The 21,106-nt window shown below is 44.2% G+C and overlaps 1 pseudogene; it reads left to right on the top strand.

Moving 5' to 3' along the window:
* Positions 1-15,096: 15,096 nt before the first annotated feature.
* On the top strand, positions 15,097-19,336 carry LOC121760566 (annotated as a pseudogene).
* The last annotated feature ends 1,770 nt before the right edge of the window (positions 19,337-21,106 follow it).

Genomic DNA, 21,106 nt, shown 5'->3' with positions numbered 1-21,106 from the left:
AGAGGAAGAAGGAAAACCCAGTGGGTTACTTGTCAATCTTTTGGAAGCTGGATGTCACCATACCATTCCTCCAAGCCGTGAAGCTACCCCCACTTGGGAAATTCATCAGAGAATTCATAGCCGGGAAAGCCCAGGAGAATGGAAAGATCATGGTGGAAGGGATAGCGTCAGCGATTGTGCAGGAGAAGCTACCGCCCAAGAGAGTCGATCCAGGTATGTTCACTCTACCTATAACTATAGGAGATGTAAAAATCGAGCATGCAATGTGTGATCTGGGAGCATCTATAAAAGTTATGCCATTGTCGATCTATAACCAGTTGAAGGGAGTAAAGTTGTCAAATACTAGGGTGTTGATCCAACTGGCTGATAGGTCATGCATAAGTCCTGAGGGTGTGTTAGAAAATGTGTTGGAAAGAGTGCATGATTTTACTTATCCTGCTGACTTTTACGTGATCAAGATGAGTGAGTCTGAAGCTAGGGAGTCTAGCGGTATATTGTTAGGAAGGCCATTTCTTAAAACAGCCAAGACAATCGTAGATATGGCTGAGGGAACAATTTACATTGATTTTCATGGAGAGAAGTTTACCTTTGATATCAATGAGGCCATGAAAAAGCCTATCGATTCTGAAAATCTATGCTATGTTGATGTAATTGACCCCCTAGTCCAAGATTTTCTTGAGACCGAATTATTGCAGGAGAAACTCCTAGCTTTAGATGTGTATGGGCAGGCTGACGTAGAAGCAGCTACATGGTGTGATCTGATCAGTAGCCAAGGGTTAACTGACGAAGAGATAGAAGGAGCAATTAAGGACTTCTGCCAGAAATCGGAATTCATTGGAGCCGCAGGGGCTCAGCTACCAGTGAGTATAGAAGACTTTTCAGATGCAGAGTTAGAAAAGGAGGGTGAGGCTGCAAGGAGCGTTCTACCAGCTGACACACTTCCCCCACAAGTTGAATTGAAGAAATTGCCAGCAAATCTAAAGTATGCCTTCCTAGGGGAAGAAGACTCATATCCGGTGATTATCAGCAGCAGCCTGACAAAGGAACAAGAGGCAAGGCTACTGACTGTGCTAGGCAAGAACAAAAGAACAATTGGCTGGAGTCTTACAGATTTGGTGGGGATAAGCCCCGATGTCTGCATGCATCATATCCGGCTAGAAGAAGGAGCAAAGGCACATCGAGACGCGCAGAGGAAGGTGAACCCTAACATGCGGGAGGAAATATTGAAGGAGATTTTGAAGTTGCTATCATTGGGTATCATCTATTTCGTGCCCGACAGCGAGTGGGTCAGCCCCATCCATATGGTCCCCAAGAAGTCTGGGATCCAAGTGGTTCAGAACGAAAGGAATGAGCTGGTACCGACAAGGTTAGTCACTGGCTGGCGCATGTGCATAGATTACCGTAAACTGAACGCCGCGACCAGGAAAGACCACTTCCCTCTACCGTTCATCGATCAGATGTTGGAGCGACTGGCTGGGAAGAAGTACTTTTATTTTTTGGATGGGTACAGCGGGTATTTTCAGATCTACGTGGACCCTGAAGACCAGAATAAGACCACCTTCACCTGTCCATTTGGAACCTACGCGTACAGACGCATGCCATTCGGTCTTTGCAATGCTCCAGGAACATTCCAACGATGCATGATGAGCATATTTTCCGATCTGATCGAGGAGTGCATAGAGATATTCTCATCATTTGGACGTAGTTTTGGAGAGGTGTCAAGCAAAGAGCATAGTCTTGAATTTTGAGAAGTGTCATTTCATGGTCACAGAAGGGATCGTCCTAGGGCACGTGGTATCAGAAAGAGGTATCCAGGTGGATCAAGCCAAGGTGGACGTAATTTCCAAACTGCCATTCCCTACTGACCAGAAGGAAATAAGGGGTTTTCTCGGGCATGCAGGATTTTATCGACGATTTATCAAGGACGTCGCCAAAATTGCCCAACCCCTTACCAGACTTCTTCAAAATGAGGTAGAGTTTATTTTTGATGAACAGTGCAAGGCTGCTTTCAACCTCCTCAAGGAAAAGCTGGTATCTGCACCAATTATCCGGGCTCCTGACTGGGATCATCCTTTAGAAAGCTGGTTCTGGGCCAGAAGATCGAAGGGAAAAGGTATGTGATTTTTTATGCATCTAAAACATTGAATCAGGCCCAAAGGAATTATGCCACCACGGAGAAAGAGATGCTGGCCGTGGTGTATTCATTCGAGAAGTTCCGGCAGTACTTGTCGGGATCCAAGGTCATCATGTATACTGACCACGCAGCCATTAAGTACCTGATTGCCAAGAAAGAATCCAAACCCTGTTTGATCCGATGGGTACTCCTGTTACAAGAATTCGATTGGGAGGTGGAAGATAAGAAAGGGGTCGAGAACAAAGTAGCAGACCATTTGAGCAGAATAGTGCAAGATGGAAACAGCGAGGAGGTGCATGACAGGTTTCCGGAGGAACACTTGTATAAGGTAATTTTTGCTGTTAGAAAGATAGATTGGGAGGAAGTGATGAAGCTTACTGGCCAGGATAGTACAGCGAAAGGAAAGGAGAAGGTAGGGCAGGAGCCATGGTATGCGGACCTAGCCAACTACCTAGTTTCAGGGGAGCTTCCAGAAGTACCGAGCATCACCAAAGCTCAAAGAATGAAGATCAAGAGTGAAGCAAAATACTACTTTTGGGACGACCCATATCTCTGGAAAGTAGGAGCAGATCAAGTGATAAGAAGGTGCGTTCCTGACTCAGAGGGCCGTATTGACACATTGCCACTCCTTGGCATGTGGAGGACACTTCGGGCCCAAGAAGACGGCAAGAAAGATTTTGGATAGCGGATTTTATTGGCCAACCCTCAACAAAGATGCCTACGAATTCTGTAGAAGCTGTGAGCGTTGTCAACTGACCGGTGGGATATCTGCACGAGATGAAATGCTACAAGTACCGGTTATTGGTATGCGGACCTAGCCAACTACCTAGTTTCAGGGGAGCTTCCAGAAGTACCGAGCATCACCAAAGCTCAAAGAATGAAGATCAAGAGTGAAGCAAAATACTACTTTTGGGACGACCCATATCTCTGGAAAGTAGGAGCAGATCAAGTGATAAGAAGGTGCGTTCCTGACTGGGAGCAGAGGGACGTATTGACACATTGCCACTCCTTGGCATGTGGAGGAAACTTCGGGCCCAAGAAGACGGCAAGAAAGATTTTGGATAGCGGATTTTATTGGCCAACCCTCAACAAAGATGCCTACGAATTCTGTAGAAGCTGTGAGCGTTGTCAACTGACCGGTGGGATATCTGCACGAGATGAAGTGCTACAATTACCGGTTATCGTCTGTGAGTTGTTCGACATATGGGGAATGGACTTCATGGGTCCTTTTCCCTCGTCTTAAGGGAACTTGTATATTTTATTGCAGTTGACTACGTCTCCAAATGGGTAGAAGCCAAGGCCACGAGCACGTGTGAAGCAAAGGAGGTGGCCAAGTTCCTCAAGAGCAATATTTTCAGTCGGTTTGGTGTACCAAGGGCCATCATATCCGACCAGGGAACCCACTTCTGTAACCGTACGATTGAAGTCTTGATGAAAAGGTACGGTGTGCACCACAGATTATCTAGACCCTACCACTCGCAAGCGAACGGGCAAGCAGAGATCTCTAACCTAGAGATAAAGAAGATTCTGGAGAAAACCGTCAACACTTCTAGGAAAGACTGGAGTGTGAGGTTAGAGGATGCTTTGTGGGCGTATCGGATAGCCTACAAAACTCCCATAGGCATGTCCCCGTACCGGATCGTTTTTGGAAAGATGTGCCACTTACCAGTGGGGATCGAACATCGAGCATACTGGGCAGTATAACAAGTTAATATGGATGCTAAGGCCTGTGAAGAGGAAAGGAAGCTGCAGCTACAAGAGTTAGAGGAACTAAGATTGGAGTCGTTCGATTCAGCCATGTGGTATAAAGAGAGAACTAAATTGTGGCACGACAGGAATCTAAGGACCAAAGACCTCCATGTTGGCCAGAAAGTACTACTCTTCCAGTCGAGATTGAAGCTAATGCTTGGAAAGCTCAAGTCAAAGTGGACAGGGCCTTATGTCATAACCGCACTCCGTTCTAATGGAGCAGTGGAGATTTCAGGGAGTCTTCCTAACTCTGAACCTTTTATCGTAAATGGACATAGGCTGAAAGTATTTAGGGATAATAGTGATGTGGCTGTGGTGGATGAGATTCCACTGCAACCACATACTCAGGTTGCATACTGACCGGTAGGATAGGAATTTGGAGTTCCACTGGGCTAGCTCTTCTTAGCGTAATTTACATACACTTGCCAAGTAGAATTCCAAATTTCCTAAGGGAGATGTAAATATTGTAAATATGTGGTAGTTAATTAATTTAAATATTTGCATGCAAGTTAAATTTTAAAACCCAAAAATATTTTTCGGACCTCAAATATTAATTCGGAGTACGTACTGACCACCAGGATGCCAATTTGGTGAAACTCCCAATTTTATTTCAAGTTCCTTTTTCACTTTGTTACTAATCTAGGAAAATATATGGGGGAATCATTAGGGGCCGATTTGAATTGAGGCAATTTGCAGCTTTTGCAGGGAGACAGTGACTGGGAGGGCGCGTGAGCAGAGAAAGGAGAGGCGACAACCAATCAGGAGGCAGCGTTCTCAACCGTCTCTCACACGAATCGGCGAGACCTGGAAACCGCCTGAAGCCGGTTACAAACCCTCAACTGCCCTATTCCAACCCCATAACCAAACCGTCTCACTCATTTCACTTCACAAACCCTTACCTCCATCTTTCTCTCCAAAAATTTCCACCATCTTCCCCCCCACAAAAAAAAACAACACCTGCATTACCACCAGAAAATCACCGATTTAGGCCATGGGAAAGAAAGCATGGGCGAAGAAAATCACCGGTGAGAAACCCACTTCAAACCGCAGGGAAGAAACCCCAGAATCGCAACCGCCACTGGAAGAGCGGCCATCGAACCCGCAACCACGGAGCCGACTCCTCAGGCTCCGGCGATGATTTCCTTGGATGCAATGGCGGAGTTCCTCCGACAGCAGGACCCTAATAGGGATTGGACGGCTGCGTTGGCCGGCTTCAGCCAAATCGGGGGAAAATGGAGCATGACCAGAGAATCTCCATCAGAACCTGCATCAGAACCGATTGTGCAACCCACGGTACAACCACCCACTTCCATTCCGGCTTCGTCAACAATTCCACCAGAAAGGGGATCTCCCTCGGCGACCGTACCGTCAGAGCCCTCGGAACCCTCCCAAACTCCACAACAGAGCGACCCGATGGATGTTGATCCCATCTCCGCCCATTACGACTCCGATTCAGAGGAACGTGAAGCGAGGAAAAGCAAGGAGCAGAGGAGCCAACAGGGGGAAGATGGACAGGAGGAAACGCCGGCGGCGGAGGCCGTTTCCCAAGAAATGGCGAGAGAAGAAATAGATCTGAATGAAACGGCCAGGAAGTAAGGCCTAATGACCGATGAGGAGTTTGCACCACTTTTGGATGAGGTAAACTGGATGGAAGACAACACTGCCACGATGGCTGAGGGTCTAGACCTCGCATCAAGGGCAGCAGGAGAGGGTGATGAAGCCACTGCAGGGAACGACCCAGAAGGTCTATCTAGGGCTGGAAATTTTCGACACGACAATCCGCACGAAATTATTGAGTTGGGGTCAAGTCTTATTGGATTCGTGTCCTTATCGGGTTGACCCATTAAGAACCCGATAATTTCGGGTTGGGTTCGGGTCGGATGCGGGTCGGATACGGGTAACACATTAAGAAATAATATTATTATTTTTATTATTATTTAAAAAAATATATATTACTTTAATTTTTTAATTTCTTATAAATTAGGTTTAAATAGTATAAAACGAATTTTAATTGTGTAAATTAGGTTTAAAATTAAGGTTTAATCGTGTAATATTAGGTTTTAATCGTGTAATATCAGGTTCGGGTTGTTATCGTGTCGTGTCAACCCATATTATATCGTGTCGATAACGGGTTCGTGTCGGGTGCGGGTCGTGTTCGGATTTGAAGGTAGCAGGTCGGGTTCGTGTTCGGATTTACAGTTTCCTTAACAGGTCGGGTTCAGGTTAGGCCTTATTGGGTTGGGTCATTATCAGGTTGACCCGATAACGACCAAATCCGCACGATTTGCCAGCCCTAGGTCTATCCAACCAGCTAGTAGACCAGGTGGAGGAGGGCCAGACCAGAATAGAAGAACCCGAAGCAGCAACTTTCCAACCAGAGAAAGGAGAGCGATGTGCATATCGAGGAGGAGGAAACAGTAACAAGAACAGAGGTACCAGAACCAGCGGCACCTCCAGTGACAAAACCGAAAGCCGTCAAGCGGAAGTTGGTGTTGAAGAGCGACCCTAGGGCGGAACGGCCGAAGCCGCAAAGGGTATCGCAAAGATGTCTAGGAAAGTGGGCATCTAGTAAGGCGAAGGCAAACACGGCGGCAGATCCAGTGGAGATTTTAAGTGAAGAGGAAAGGGCCACTCCCACAAAACCTGGGGAGGAGTCCTTATCCGCTACTGACTTGGAGGATACTGCGATGGCAACCGAAGTGGTCTTCCCAACGTTGAGTGACCAGGGCGAAGAGACTGATCAGATGGCTGAGGGTCTGGACCTCGCATCTGAGGCAGTGGGTCACGACGAGCCAAGAAATGACAATACCAGTATCCTCGGAGAGACCAGCCCTACTGCCCAGGACCAGCCTTCAACACAAGCTGAGAAGAAACCGGAAGACGAGGATGACGGAGATGAAGAAAGGTACCGTGAAGAGAGAAAACGGAAGGGGAAGGCCCCTATTCCAAAGAAATCGAGCACCAAGAAGCCACGCATAGTGAGCACTGGCGTTGTCATCACGGAACCCGCCCAGAGAGCGCCACCAAGCCGAAGGGAGTCGAGCGACAACGACTACACTGCCAGTGAAGAATCGGACTCCGACAGTGATATCTCCTTGGAAGACGAGGAGTACAGAGAACAACAACTCCCCCACAACATCGGGAACTCCTACATCCTCCGGTAGAGAGACTGAAGTATAGACGCTAGACAGTGGAGCTCACTGATGAGCTGGCGGAGGAGATGAAGTTGTTCGACTCCAAAAAGCTACAAGATGCTTTCGATGATAAGGATGACGGGAGTAAGCAAGTAAAGTGTGGAAAGGTACTCCATTTTCCTTCCCTCGATGAGTTGGATGCCCGTGAACCTTTTTTATCTTATGTGCGTGAGTTAGGATTTGGTTGGTTATTGGAGAATGGGGATCCGAATATCCCTATTAGGCTAGCGAAGGAGTTTTTCATTACATTCAGATTTAAGGTCACCACAGACTTGGACGAGGAGTCAATAAGCTTTAGGTTGTTCGGTGGGGAGATAAGAATGAGTTTGATTAAATGGACAGTTCGTTTGGGAATGTGTAGTCTGGAGGAGGCCGTAGGGCCGGAGTGGAGAAGCAGGGAACGGGGGATTCCCCGTAGACACGTAGACTTTGAGCCCCAGGAGGCATGGGAGGAATTAACTCACCCGGACGCTGGGCAGTTTGCTTCCACTATCTCTCGCTCCATCCATTTCAACAACCCGATCTTACGCCTGGTACAACTCTACTTAGATTTCAACTTGCTGGGGCAGTCGAATTCAGCTGTCCGAACATCGATGACAGAGCTATACCTCCTTTGGTGCGCCAAGCGAGGGAGGAAAATACATCTGGGTTTCTGGACAGCTTACCAGTGTCATCTCATTGCCACCCATCCTGCGAGAAACCTCACCCTCTGCCATATTTTGGGAGCCTTTGTAAGAAACAACATCATCATCTCGGAGGCTGAAGGCTTATCCCCCCTAACCATGCCGACAAACGAGTTGGACCCCTAATTGCCGCCCATCGAGACTGGAGCACACCAAATGCGCGCTCCACGTCCTTGCGCGCCGACTCTTGCCGTTCCGCAAAGTAGGTCTTCCTCTCATCTGATGCGCATCTGATCGTCTTCACAAAGACGGGCCACCTAGGGTATATCCCATCAGCCAAGTAGTAGCCCATATCATGCTGGTTCCCGTTGGCGATAAAACTAATGGCCGGACCGACGCCCTGGCACTGCTCGTTGAAAAGCGGCGACGAGTTGAGGACGTTGAGGTCGTTGTTCGACCCGGCTACCCCAAAATATGCATGCCAAATCCACAGCCGGTAATCAGCTACGGCCTCGAGGATCATCGTGAGATTCTTTCCCTTGTATCCGGTCGTGTAGAACCCTTTCCAGGCAGCGGGGCAGTTCTTCCACTCCCAATGCATACAATCTATGCTGCCCAACATCCCGGGGAACCCATGCTTCTCCCCGTGCATCTGCATCAGATCCTAGCACTCTTCATGGGTACGGCTTCGAAGATACTGATCACGGAATATTTCAATGACGCCCTGACAGAAATACTTCAGACAATCCAGGGCAGTCGTTTCACCGATGTGGAGGTACTCGTCCCACATGTCTGTCGCGCCTCCGTAGGCCAACTGCCTGATTGACCGGAAACACAAATATCGACGCTCCAAAGCATCAACGATACGCATAAACATTGCCCTACGCATCCTAAAATGCCGCCTGAAACCGCGGCTCCTCCGCAAAGTAGTCTTCATATAGCCGCTGATGTGCAGCTACGTGATCCCGATCAATCACTGCCCATCGGTGGACAACGGGTGGAGGTCGAGGTACCGCCGGCTGCAAGGCCCTTTGTATCAACCGGTTTATCTCGCGGGACGTATAGGCCTCCAACTCTTCGTTCATTTGCCGTTCGTACTCCTCAGCATCCCCACTACTACCACCCGCGTTACTCATTTCACATTGTTGCTCTTGTACATAAATTAAGATGGAGAGAAAACTCGTTAAAACAAGTGGTGCAAATGAAAATGACGTGCAAATCGAGTATATATAGTGTTTCGAAAATTTTTTTAAAAAAATTATGCTGGCCGATCGCTCGCCGATCAGGAGCCTGCAATGGCGGCCAGCCGACCGGCGAGCGGATCGGTCAGCGCCCGAAAATCGGCGTCGGGTCACTGATTTTTTTTGCCGAAATGGTGCTCGCCGGTTCCAATGGTTCGCGAGAGGACCGGCCTGCGCCGGGAATCGGCTAGCCTGTCTGCTCGCCGCCATTGGAGATGCTCTTAGGAGTATGACTACCATTGCTAACCAATTACTCTTGCCCGTAGAAGTTGACCCGTAAAGAATCCGGATCTTCCCCCTTTCCTTTCAATTCTTCTCTAGTCTTCTCCCTTCAATCGAATCGTGGCAACAACATCACTCCACACTCCCCCCCAACTCGGTTTCTGCAATCGTTAATCTTCTCGAAAATGGGGCTGAGTCACCTCGCTTCTCGAGCCATTTTCCGATCCGCCTGCCTCGCCGCCTCCAATTCCCGCCACCTCCGCCGCGCCATCGTCACCACCCCGGATCTCCACAACTCTGCTGAGGCAGCTGCGGCGGGGCCAGATCTCCCCAAGAGGAACCCTGTGGCCGGTGCCCGCGTCCATTTCCCCAATCCGGATGACGCAATTGAGGTCTTCGTCGATGGCTACCCGGTCAAAATCCCTAAGGGGATGACGGTGCTCCAGGCCTGCATGCTTGCCGGCGTCGATGTCCCCAGGTTCTGCTACCACGACCGCCTCTCTGTGAAGAACGAACCTACGGTTGTGATGATCGAAATGCAAATTAATGAAATGACAACATGCAAGGAAGAACACAAGCGAATTACGTGGTTCGGCGTAAGCCTACATCCACGGGCAGAATCTGGTGTGTTTCTTTATTGATCACTCGAGAAATTACAAACATAAGAGCACTCAAAACTCTCAAGAATTTACAAGATGGAAAACCCTCAACTCGCCCGAAAACTTCTTGCTTCGAGAGCTAAAAACGCACAGCTGAAAGATAACACTTCCTCTCTTGAATTCTCTCTCTATCACTTTTGATTTCTGTTGTTGTTAGTTCCGGAATGAATCGCAACTCCCTTAAGAAGTATCGATCAAGAAAACCGCCGAACAGCTTCCTTTGCCGAACAGCTTCCTTTTGCCGAACAGCTTCCAATTGCCGAACAGCTTCCAATTGCTGAACAGCTTCCAATTGCTGAACAGCTTCCTTTGGCCGAACAGCTCCTTTTGCCGAACACGGTTATAACCGTTTCCAACGGCTAGTTCCTGTTTTGGTTCCCAACGGCTATTTCCTGACTTGATTCTTCCACCAGCTCAATCCGATCTTGATGAGCTCAAACACTAACAAATCCTCCACCTTTGAGCAATCTAAGATCCATCACCACCAGTTCCACCTTCCTTCCCATACTTACAAATTTCGGACCACCCCAACCAAATCCAAGCAATGTCGGAACTTGGATCTTGGTAGGGCTTTAGTAAGTGCATCAGCCGCATTGTGCTCGGTGCTGACCTTCTCAATCTTCACCGCACCCTTCTCAACCTCATCTCGAATGAAATGCAGCCTCACGTCTATATGTTTGCTGCGTTCATGATATGTCTGATGTTTCGAGAGACAAATCGCGCTATTGCTGTCGCACTTGATCACAACATTCTCTTGCTTCACCCCAAAATCACCAACTATACCCCTAAGCCAGAAGCTTTCCTTTACTGCCTCAGCAAGAGCTATATACTCTGCCTCCGTCGTCGATAGAGCCACCACGTATTGGAGATTAGACTTCCAGCTCACCGCGGAGCCGAACAAGGTAAATATGTACCCAGATTGTGAGCGCCTATTATCAAGGTTAGCTGCATAATCTGAATCGCAAAACCCAATAATGCTATCCTTATCTCCTTCATTCTCTGATTTGAACATTATTCCCAGATCACTACTTCCTTTGAGATACTTGAGAATCCCTTTCAAAGCCAACCAGTGCTCTCTTCCCGGACAGGACATGTATCTGCTCACCACGCTTACCGCATGAGAAATATCAGGCCTTGTGCATATCATCATATACATCACACTCCCAACTATGTTGGAATAAGGTATCTGGCTCATCTCTCTTTCTTCTTGCTGATTTCTGGGACATTGTGATTTGGACAGCTTAGTCTGTTGTGATAGTGGAACTGAGGTTGTTCTACTCTTGTCAATCTGATATTTGCGCAGTACTTTCTGAATGTAGCCTTCTTGGGACAACCACAACACCCTCTTATCTGCATTTCTGAATATATCCATTCCCAAAATCTTGCTAGCACTCCCCAGATCCTTGATTTCAAATCCCTTTTTCAATAAGGCTTTCACCCTATCTAGCTCCTGTCTATCTGGTCCAGCAAGCAAGATGTCGTCTACATATAATAGCAAATACACAGCAGGTCCCTCAGACTTTGATTTGAAGTAGACACAACTATCATATCTGGAATTTATAAATCCCATACTCTGCATATGTTCATCAAACTTGATATGCCATTGTCTACTTGCTTGCTTCAAACCGTATAGACTTTTCTTTAGTAGACAAACCTTATCTTCACTCCCATGTATCACAAATCCCTCTGGCTGATTCATGTATATAGTTTCCTCAAGCTCTCCATGAAGAAAGGCTGTCTTCACATCAAGTTGGTCCAAAAACCAACTTCTTTGAGCAACTATAGCTAGCAAAATTCTGATTGAGGCATGCTTTACCACTGGAGAAAATACTTCATTATAGTCTATTCCCTCCTCTTGTGTGAACCCCCGAGCTACAAGCCTAGCCTTGAACCTAATCTTGTTCCCAACCTCCAACTTTTTCTTGTATATCCACTTACAACTCACTGGTTTTTGTGTGGAAGGTCTCTTCACAAGCACCCATGTCTTGTTCTTGATCAGGGACTGTATTTCATCTATCATAGCCTCCATCCACTGCTTGCTCTCCTTAGAACTCATAGCTTCCTTGAAGCTTGAAGGCTCTGCATACTCTATGTTTTCTGCAACACATAGTGCATATAGCAAGTATTCTTCTTCACTGTATCTTGTAGATGGTTTAGGGATTCTTCTGACCCTATCTCTGGCTAGAACATAGTCACCCAAATCCTGCTGCTCTTCTTCAGGGTTCAAGACATCAGCATCTGCTTCTTCTTGTTCACTATGATTTCCCATCTGCTGTTCAGGCTCAGCAATTCTATCTGCTCCAGAAACCTCCACCTGAACTGATTCCTCAGCCTCCTCAGGTTCTGGAACACCCATCTCCACCATCCTCTCAGGCTCTGGTTCTTTCTCAGAATGAGATGGCCTCTGGCTCTCTTGAGCCTTTTCCAGAAATGGCATCCTACTTTCTTCAAATTGCACATCTCTAGAGATAATAACTTTCTGATTTCCTGGCTCTATGCACCACAGTCTGTAGCCCTTCACTCCCTTTTGGTATCCAATCATCACACATCTCAAGGCCCTTGGCTCCAACTTACTTTGCCTGATGTGTGCATAAGCCATACAACCAAAAATCTTCATATTCGAATAATCCATGGCCCTTCCATACCATCTCTGATCAGGAGTGTCAAAAGCTATAGCTGAAGAAGGACTTCTATTGATGAGAACTGCTGCCATACTCACAGCCTCACCCCAGAATCTCTTAGCCATTCCAGAGCCAAAGAGCATACATCTAACTCGCTCTAGGATGGTTCTATTCATGCGCTCAGCAACTCCATTCTGTTGGGGATTAGATGGAGATGTCCTATGCCTCTTCATACCTTTCTGCTTGCAGAAAGAATCAAACTCCCCACTCAGAAATTCCAGCCCATTATCAGTTCTTAAACACTTCAAAGAACACCCTTTCTCCACCTCCACTTCCTTACACCACTCCTTGAATTTCATGAATGTCTCTGACTTTTCCTTCAAGATAAACACCCATAATTTTCTAGAAAAATCATCAATAATGGATAGAAAGTATCTACCTCCACCCAATGAAGCTGGTGTAGCTGGGCCCCACAAGTCACTGTGGGCATAGTCTAGTGGTGACTTTGAGCTGTGAATTCCTCTTCCATAGGGCAGTTTCTTACTCTTTCCGAGCACACATTGCTCACACAAACCCAACTGCTCATTGGGATTTTCCAGCTTAATCAGCTCCTTCTTGGCCAATTCTTTAATTCCAGTTTCTCCCAAGTGTCCGAGTCTGAGATGCCACATTCTTAAGTCTAATACCTGCACCAGATTCACAGATCCAGTAACCACACTTGCCTTTAGATAGTATAGGCTTCTCTTTCTCTCAGCCATCATAACAACATCACCATTCTTGACGATGTTCATAATCCCATCAGATAATATGCAATTATATCCTGCTGCATCCAACACTCCAATAGAGATCAAATTCCTCTTAATCTCTGGAATAAACCTCACACCAGTGAGTAACCTGATGGAGCCATCATGAAGTCTAAGCCTGATGGACCCAACTCCTCTGATTCTGCATATCTGGTCATTTCCTAACAAAACTGATCCAGCTGCATTCTTGATTTCCTCAAAATGACTTCTAGTTGGACACATGTGGAAGCTACATCCAGAATCCATGATCCATGGAAGTTCTTCCATGTCCTCAGTCACACACAGAGCCTCCGGGACCACCAACTCTTCTGCAATATCAGCATTGTTCTTGCCATTCTCTTCCTCGGCCTGCTTCTTCTTCCAAACCCAACAATTCTTCTTTATGTGGCCTGGTTTCTTGCAGTGATGGCATGATCTGGTCTCTTTCCAGTCAGCTGTCTTGTTTTTCCATGGCTTCTTCTGTGACTTTCTTTTCACATTCTTCTTGTGATCAGCAACACTCAGACTCTCAGACACCATTTCAATGGACTTTGGATTAGATTTCTGGATTTCCTTGAGCTTTAGAGCAGAGTACACCTCTTCATATCCAATCTTGGACTCTCTACCAAGAAGTATAGCATCCTTGAAATGCTCATAACTTGGTGGCAAGGAATTCAACAACATCAGAGCCTTGTCCTCATCTTTAATCTCTTCATCAATGTTCTCAAGATCATCGATGCATTTCCCAAATTCTTCGAGCTGTTCCAACACACCTTTTCCATCAGCAATCTTGAAAGTGAGAAGTTTCTGCTTCAGGTGCAGCCGATTTGCCAAGGATTTGGCCATGTATAATGACTCCAACTTGGACCAAACTCCAGCCGCTGTCTCCTCCTTTGAAACTTCTCTGAGGACTCTGTCATTGAGGTTGAGTATCAAGGTACTATATGCCTTGTACTCTCTGTCTTGAGCCTTTGCCTTCTCCTTTTCATCAGGCTCGGGCTTCTCCTCCTCATTACTGCCTCCACCATTTAGGGTTTCCCATAAACCCTGTTGCATCAAGATTGCTTTCATCTTCAGCCTCCATAGGCCAAAATCATTTCGGCCTGTGAACTTTTCAACATCAAACCTTGCTGCAGCCATTATTCAAACAGGTTGAGCGCCTTCTTGAGGAAAAAACAAAGAAAGAACTCCCAAAACTTTATGCTTTCTCGATCAATTCAGTGGACGAATTTCCCACAGACGGCGCCACGTTGTGAAGAACGAACCTACGGTTGTGATGATCGAAATGCAAATTAATGAAATGACAACATGCAAGGAAGAACACAAGCGAATTACGTGGTTCGGCGTAAGCCTACATCCACGGGCAGAATCTGGTGTGTTTCTTTATTGATCACTCGAGAAATTACAAACATAAGAGCACTCAAAACTCTCAAGAATTTACAAGATGGAAAACCCTCAACTCGCCCGAAAACTTCTTGCTTCGAGAGCTAAAAACGCACAGCTGAAAGATAACACTTCCTCTCTTGAATTCTCTCTCTATCACTTTTGATTTCTGTTGTTGTTAGTTCCGGAATGAATCGCAACTCCCTTAAGAAGTATCGATCAAGAAAACCGCCGAACAGCTTCCTTTGCCGAACAGCTTCCTTTTGCCGAACAGCTTCCAATTGCCGAACAGCTTCCAATTGCTGAACAGCTTCCAATTGCTGAACAGCTTCCTTTGGCCGAACAGCTCCTTTTGCCGAACACGGTTATAACCGTTTCCAACGGCTAGTTCCTGTTTTGGTTCCCAACGGCTATTTCCTGACTTGATTCTTCCACCAGCTCAATCCGATCTTGATGAGCTCAAACACTAACACTCTCCATCGCCGGAAATGTGCCTCGTCGAGGTCGAGAAATCGCCCAAGCCGGTCGCCTCCTGCGCGATGCCCGCTCTTCCAGGTACAAGATGCTTTTTGATTGATATGTGTTGCTTTTCATGATGCGAATGCGGAGCGATAAGCTGGTTTTCTACTTAGTGAATGTAATAGTGTGATATTGCTGTGGAATTCTCGATTTGATTGCTTGTGTGAAGGAAAAGTCATGTTCTTTAACAGTCTCCTTTTTATTTGAGTTAAATATGCTTATGAAAAGATGGAGATTTCTAGCCTTGCTATTCTTATTATTGATTCCCTAAGGATGTTAGTAATGGAGTATACTAGCATATGACACTGTCCAAGACTCCAAGCCTTTTGCAACGTGATTGATAATAGTAATAAAAAGTAAAGAGCTTTCTTGAGCAGTTATCTGTCATTCTAGTGGCTGATAATTGTGTGTGGTGGTTAGGATGGGTGCATACATTTTAATCATTTACCCAATTTTTCACATTTTAATTTTCAATGTTTATATGCTTGGCTTGACATTAATTTTTTACTGTCTCGTAGGAATGAAAATCAAGACAGATACACCGCTTGCAAAGAAGGCGAGGGAAGGAGTATTTCTGTTAATGAATCATCCACTGGATTGCCCAATCTGTGACCAGGGTGGAGAGTGTGATCTCCAGGATCAGTCCATGGCTTTTGGTTCTGATCGTGGTCGTTTTACTGAAACAAAGAGATCAGCAGTTGATAAGAACCTAGGACCTCTGGTTAAGACAGTGATGACTCGATGCATCCAGTGTACCAGGTGCGAATCTGTTTGCAGTTTGCACATTGCACTTGTCATTTCAGTTTAGGGTTAGTATATAGAGCTGCAACGTGTACATGTCCACTAAGTTTGCAAATTTCTCTTTATACGGTCACTAGGGTTGGGATCCAAATATTTCATTGTCCTGAATTATAAAATGAGAATTGGAACCATAAGGATATGAAGTCAATAGTTCTTAGCAGAGAATTCATAGTTTTTATAGAAAACCTGAGAAAATGACTGAACTGGTTGGCTGGATAGCTAAATAAATCTTGTTATGGAAAAACCTTGATCAAGATTTTGGATCTGGTGTGCGAGAAATAATTACATAACACGAAAAAAGAGATATTCAAATTGTGTCGCCGGAGAAAAGCTCTCCACCTGTCTACGTCTGGGTTTAGAAGCTCGTTTTTCGTTTTCTTTCCGCTGGTTTCTGCTCAGCCTCTCCTCCCTCTGTGTCTCGTTGCCCAAATAATAATAGAAGAAACATAAAAAAGCCGAATAAAAAGAAATGTGTTGCACAAACAGGGCGTACATAATATCTAATATTTATATTTCAACACATAATACTGTATAATACTAGTACTAATAATTAGGGGTGCAATTGTACCCCAAATGCCTCATGTCCATCAGCCACTGTCTGACAGATGTCATGATGCCTAAAACTGCTAGCACGATAGTTTTTAGCTAATTTTCTTTTCTTTTCTCTATAAAGTGCCTGCTGACTGACTGGCTAGCTGTCTGTCATTATGGAATTGGAAGATGTTTCATAAAGTTTACCTGATATATTGCGTATATTACTTGCTCCATTTCCATGACTGAAGTTCTGATGTAGCTCTACTTGTTAAACATAACATTCCCTATTGTATTAAAGTTTCTGAGTTCTAAAAGCTATCAATTTGATCTATGATGTGAAAGGTTGTGATGAGGATAAACTACCTAGGTGATTATGTCCTCTTTAAGTGAAACACATGTCACCTTGTTACTATTATTATCTTGCAGTGATCCCTGCCTCTTACAATTTTGGATAGTGTTATCTGTGATAATAATTTTCCTAACATATATAGACGTGGATCTGTAATTATTGTTGATTGCTTTGGCCTTTGAGCTGAATGTCTGTTCTCATGTGTTGCATGTTATTAAATAGGTGTGTGAGATTTGCATCAGAAATAGCTGGTGTTCCAGATCTTGGCATGCTGGGTCGTGGCAGTGGAGAAGAAATTGGAAGTTATGTTGAGAAACTTATGACCAGTGAATTGTCAGGCAATGTAATAGATATCTGTCCTGTAGGTGCCCTGACATCGAAGCCTTTTGCCTTTAAAGCCCGTAATTGGGAGCTAAAGGGAACAGAAAGCATTGATATAACAGATGCGGTTGGTTCAAATATTCGCATCGATAGTAGAGGTCCCGAGGTCATGCGAATTGTTCCCCGGCTGAATGAGGTAAGAGCTGTGATTACATCTTAGAAGGTTTAAACTCATTTTCTTCATTCTGTCATTCTGTTCTTATTGGATTTTGATTATGAAGACTAGCTAGTTGGAAGATTGTCGCAATATGCTTTCCTAACTATGACCAAAACTGTATGACTTTAATATCTGGACTTGTTGAGGATGACTATGTTGAGGTTGACGAGGATTGAGGATTTGAATTTAGACATAATATGTATTGATGTATGACTTTACACTTTAATTATTGCGGTGGGAATTCAATTATTAGACATATTATGCAGTAATTATTATGACTTTATGTTTTAATTGTTGTTCTAAGGTTTGTTCTTATTTTTTTTATCATTTTCTAAACTTTAACATTATACTCCCTCCGTCCCGCACTACTCGCACGTTTCCTTTTCGGCACGGGGATTAAGGAATGAGTGATAGAAAAAGTCAAATATTACGGCTGTAGGTGATAATTTTTACTAAAAATGGAAAGAGTGCAAATAACTTGGGACTCCCAGAAAGGAAATAAGTGCAAGTAGTGCGGGACGGAGGGAGTATATTTCATATTGTTACTATTTTATTTATTTATCGGCTGCCATATTCCCCTATGCCGACTGCCATAACCTCGTGGCAGGTTTTTGGTCGACCGCCATTAATAAAGATTATAACTCTGTCTAGTTGTGGCTTATTATTTTCTCGATTAATATGAGAGTTTAATGATACTAGGTCGGCTGTATTATTGTTTACCGAATATCAAAATCAGGGTGCAATCATGAATCATCAACATCTAAGCAGATCATTGGCATTCGAATGTGAAATGTTTATTAAATATATTTCTGTTTGTGTTGATTTTTTGCATCGACTTCCAACATGCTCGTCTCAGACTCTTCATTGTTAGAATTTTGCTTGTCGTTTATTTTTGACTTATTTCAGTTGTCATGACTTATAGTATTACATTTATTTTATCATGCATTACGATTTGTTGTTATATTTCATTCGGCGCATGTGTTCAGGACATCAATGAGGAGTGGATATCAGATAAGACCCGTTTCTTTTATGATGGCCTGAAGAGGCAAAGGCTAAATGATCCAACAGATGGGCGCTTTAAGGCTGTGAGCTGGCATGATGCACTTGCAGTGGTTGCAGAGGTAATCCACAAAGTTAAACCGGATGAAATTGTTGGGGTTGCTGGTAAGCTGTCGGATGCTGAATCTATGATAGGCTCCTATCCAATGCTAAAAACCCTGTCATAATTGTTGGTGCTGGAATTTTTGGACGGAAGGACAAGGATGCAATTTTCTCGGTGGTTGAGACCATTGCCAAGAAAGTAAATGCAGTCGGGCCTGAATGGAATGGACTGAATGTGTTGTTGCTTAATGCTGCTCAAGCTGCTGCACTCGATCTTGGACTTGTAGCAGAATCAGAAAAAAGCATTGAATCCGCCAAGTTCGTGTATCAGATGACGTAAATTTGGACAAAACCCCTGAAGATGCCTTCGTGGTATACCAAGGCCACCACGGTGATCGGGGTGTGTATCGGGCCAGCATCAGCTTTCACTGAAAAAGAAGGCACATATTCAAATACTGAAGGGTGTGCTCAAAGTACTGTACCTGCAGTTCCCACCGTTGGTGACTCTAGAGATGACTGGAAAATCGTTAGAGCATTGTCTGAGGTGGCAGGTGTTGCGCTGCCATATGACAACCTAAGTGCAATCAGATCCCGAATAAGTACTGTGGCCCCCAACCTATTGCGGGTTGATGAGAGAGAGCCCGCTGCATTCTCAACTTCTGCATTAAGACCAGAAGTCAAGGAGAAGCCCGGTGCTGCTCCTTTCACAGCTTCCATAGAGAACTTCTATATGACCGACCCCATTACCTTGTTGAAGAATTGAGTGTAGTCCCGGCATTTCTACTAAGGTGCCACTTCGAATCTTCTTTTGGCATTCATTGTGAAAAGTACTAAATGTATTTGAATCATGAAAACTAAACTACTACACCCTTGGATGATGAAATTGTGGTTGAATCCTCCTTCGTAATGTGGAATGATTGGGAAATTTAGTGCTTGGTTATGTCGTCTTCCGTTCTGGATGGGAAGAGTTATGTTCTGTAGCGTAAACGTGAATACGAAAGTGGGGAACTCTCTTTTCTGTGCCGTAGGGTCCGGTCCGTATTTATACTCGTATATAGACGTGCAATGTAGTACAAAAGGTATCGATTCCACATGGAGGAGTTTAATTGTTAAAACTACTAAAATCTACTCCATCCGTCCTGGCTAAGATGATACTCCCTCTGTCCACGGAGTCTCGTTTTTCTATTTTAGTTCGTCCATGTATATGAGTCTCGGTTCATTTTTACTATAAATGGTAATTGGTTCCTATATTCCACCAACTCATTCCACTAACATTTCATTTAAAACTAATCTATACAATTGAGTCTCATATTCTACTAACTTTTTTCATCCACTTTTCTTAAAACCCGTGCCGCCAAAAATGGACTCCTAATAGCGGACGGAGGGAGTTCATTTTTAGTCGGCACGAGATTTTAGGAATTGTTGGTAATGAATTTAATTGGAGAGAAAAAGAGAGTAAGCTAATTTATGAGGAATCACCGTAAACAATTAACTGACAAACGACTTTAATTAGTTCGGTTAGTACTTAATCGATAATAGAACTGATTACCCAATAACCACGCATATTTATATACACTATATGAGAAATGTAAGTAGATAAGTAGTGTCAAGGCTTCTCATCCATTTCTCTTTTTAGGCCCAAATTCTACTGGATTGGGCCTACTTATTTTCAGTGACACATGCGCCTGGTTAGATAAAAAAAAACAAATATGATTATTTTGTTTGTATTAATTTCGTAAGAATTTGATCTCATCTTAACGTTTAATAAAAAACAAAAATTTGAATCGGAGAAAAAGCATAGTTCTGAACTTTGAAGGAAAGATTTTCCGCAAAATTATGCATAACTCAAATCATACTGTACTATAAAAATGCCAAATGGAGTACAATTCTAGACAGCACTTTCATTGATTGAATGTGATGATTACAGAGTTTGAATTTTTGTTTCATTTATTTAATACATTGTGACCATCACTAGAGTCCGGCAAAATCTAAAATTAGTTGTTTCTATCCATTGCAATTTTATTTTGGATGTTTCGATGATTCTAAGCTTATTTTATAGCGCCTATTTTGACTATAATATAGAGCCATTGCAATTTTATTTTGGATGTTTCGATGATTCTAAGCTTATTTTATAGCGCCTATTTTGACTATAATATAGAGCCGAGGAAGATTCATGCCGGTCGCCGGCCTAGCATTGGTTTGTATTTTTGGGTATTAAATAATGATCTTGAAGCATGTAGCCACCCTAACTACATCACACAAATTATTCCGATCAACTAATAATACTATACTACCTTTATTAAATAAAATATATTCACACAGATGGGTATTGGAGATAAGTCTAAAATATTATCTTTGATTATTGGTAGCTTAAACAATGGGTGTCCTTTTCGAGGCAATTTCCACATTAGGGGACAAACTCTTCTCTTTTTCTATTATTATTCCAAGTTTTGTCTCGTGTACTTAGTATTGTATATGTGGGTCCTGTTAGGTTGAGATTATTTAGCTAAATTGAGAAATTAGATGCAATATCAGTCACTAATTCACAAGATTAACTAAATGTCAACAGCTATCACATTATGTCAACACGGGGGTATAAGTGTCATTTCATTTCAATAGCCAGAATATCAAATGTCAACAGCTCGTAATAAAATGT

The sequence above is a fragment of the Salvia splendens genome, chromosome 13, assembly GCF_004379255.2.
Source record: "Salvia splendens isolate huo1 chromosome 13, SspV2, whole genome shotgun sequence".
Lineage (NCBI taxonomy): Eukaryota > Viridiplantae > Streptophyta > Magnoliopsida > Lamiales > Lamiaceae > Salvia > Salvia splendens.
The sequence above is the reverse complement of the archived record's forward strand: the minus strand, read 5'-3'. Positions and strand labels throughout refer to the sequence as shown.